The sequence below is a fragment of the Apis dorsata genome, unplaced genomic scaffold (genome assembly GCF_000469605.1).
Source record: "Apis dorsata unplaced genomic scaffold, Apis dorsata 1.3 scaffold_650, whole genome shotgun sequence".
Lineage (NCBI taxonomy): Eukaryota > Metazoa > Arthropoda > Insecta > Hymenoptera > Apidae > Apis > Apis dorsata.
This window is the reverse complement of record NW_006263841.1, coordinates 94,847-97,200: the sequence shown is the minus strand read 5'-3', so window position 1 is coordinate 97,200 and position 2,354 is coordinate 94,847. Positions and strand designations below refer to the sequence as shown.

The 2,354-nt window shown below is 40.0% G+C and overlaps 1 protein-coding gene across 1 annotated transcript in view; it reads left to right on the top strand.

Moving 5' to 3' along the window:
• Positions 1–2,354, top strand: part of LOC102678087 (probable GPI-anchored adhesin-like protein PGA55) — a 41,967-nt gene that overhangs the window by 17,119 nt on the left and 22,494 nt on the right.

Here is a 2,354-nt window from a genome sequence, read left to right as displayed (position 1 = left end):
AGAGAGAGAGAGAGAGAGAGATTGCGTGCTTTCGAGTGTCGTCTGAGAGCGCGGCGGAAACGTCTCGAGATGTTATCAAACTCTCCCTCTCGATGTCCCACCAGTGTCGCTTAGCTATCGAGAAGAATATGAAGTTTGACGCTGAAGTTTCGATTTTTTTTTTCACCCGAAACGCTCGAATCTCGTGTATTTTGGATGAAAAAAATCGGATTAAATGGAAGCTCTAGACAGATAGTTATCGATGGTAGATTTCGGATTCGATCATTTTGTCGGGACATTGGCTGGCCGATGAACCGTAACGTATTCGTGCGATCGAATCTCTCTCTCTCTCTTTCTCTCTTTCGCTCGCTCGCTCTCTTTCTCTCGCNCTCTCTTTCTCTCGCTCGCTCGCTCGCTCCAGTCTCGAGAACCGTTCGCGTCTGTATTGGGACAGCAATCTGGGTCGTTGTATGTCATACGCGATTATGCGCGTAACGCGGCTGGATAAAACACGAGGAGAAACGCAATCGTGACGAGATATCGATCGCGAAGCAACCGAGTTTTAAAACTTCTTTTCGTCGTTCCACGATATTCCACGATTTTCCTTTCCTGTGTTATCCGTCGTCAATTATTCGCGATAAACGAACACGACGACTAATAACGATTGTTATTATCGTGTTAGGGTCGTGTTACGGATACGAAACGCGAGAGAAAAATTTTGAAAAGTTACGCGATTTTATCGAATTCGAGTGAAAAAAAAAAAGAGAGAAAAAATATGAGGTGAACGACACGTTAAGTCGTATACACGTATACATTTTGTAATCTGCAAAAATTTTGACGATCGTCGCCAATGCGTTAATTTTAATCGTAAAAACGTGGACGGTTTATTCTTATCGCGGAAGGAAACGTGCAAACGGTCCGCAAGGAGACGTAGGTTGTTTAATTAACCGTTTAATGGAGTCAAGTGTGGATAATTATCGGGCCCGGAAGTGCAATGTCCCACCGGTTGAACGCGCCGTCGGACCGAACGTTTCAATTCTCCGTTTAAAACTCTCTTCCACCGTTTAAGCCGCCACCTTTTTTCTCTCCTTTTCTATTTTTATCCATTTCCAACGTTTATTCCCGTCCATTCCAAGTTTTATCGCGATGTCGTTAAAACGCCCGTTGTGGATGAGAAGCGATCGCTTTTAAAGTTGGTAAAAAAAACTATTCGTGCGCGCGCACGTATATGTGTGCGCATGCGTAAGGAACGAAGGTGGATAAGAAATGGAAAAGGAAAAATAAAACGCAGGATGTTCTTGCTATAATTTCTCGACGCTGCTTTCTTGCAAACCTCGCTGCAAACCGTTGAAAGTGATTTTGCTTCTTACGCGTATAAACACGTATAACCGCGGAACTTGAGTTTTTTTTTTTTTTTTTTTTTTTTTAACCAAACTAGTCGGTCCGTTGTTGTTACACACGGATCTCGGCTCGCAAGTTGCAAGTTTTTTCTTTTCTCTTCGAATAGGAAACGGGAAGTAGATCGAATGTTTTTTAAAATCTTAAAATTCCTGTTTACCTTCAACTTCAACAACGTGATTTTTTTTTTTTTTTTTCTTTTTGCAAATTCAAACTTGTCGAATCAAAGATCGATAAAAAAGAAACGCTCGAAAAAAGTATATATTCAAAAAGAGTATTATCGTATTTACCGTACTCGGAGATTCTCTTCGCATTTCTTCGCTTCGTTTCGTTTTAATTGGAACGAATTGGTGAAGCGACCCGAGGGTGCCTTAAGCGCGTTATATAATCCAGCCTGCGCGTTTGTTTTATCGCGCGAAAAAAAAAAGAAAAGAAAGGAAAAGATGTCAATGTTATCGTTCGTTCGATCTTTAAAAAAAAAAAAAATCATAATATCCATCATAACCAATGATGCACGAATCAATATTACGTTCACGACGCGCGCGTTTCATGAATAGTCAGTGATGCATTTTATTAGGCGAAAAACATTCCAACACCTTCTTCGCGTTCGCCTCTGCAATTTGCATTCGAACGATAAGTGTCGAGTAAATATTCATTAACTCTAACGCTTGTTTTTTTTTTTTTTTAAACAGATCCCCAATATTTTCGATGCACGTTTACGTTGAGTAAACAGTCCTTATTATACCATGATATTGAAATAAACGTTATTAAATGGAAAACACGAATCGAATATCACGGAAGAAACGCGAACGAATCGATAACTCGTTTTTCAACCTTCGTTTCGATTTTTCATCGTGTAATTTTATCTCCTACCCTCTTTTTCTCGAGAATCGATTCGAAATCAGAGTAACCGTGATATTTCGAAGACGTTTCTTAGAAATCTTTTCTCCGGATATCGTTATCAGTGTTAGAGAAAA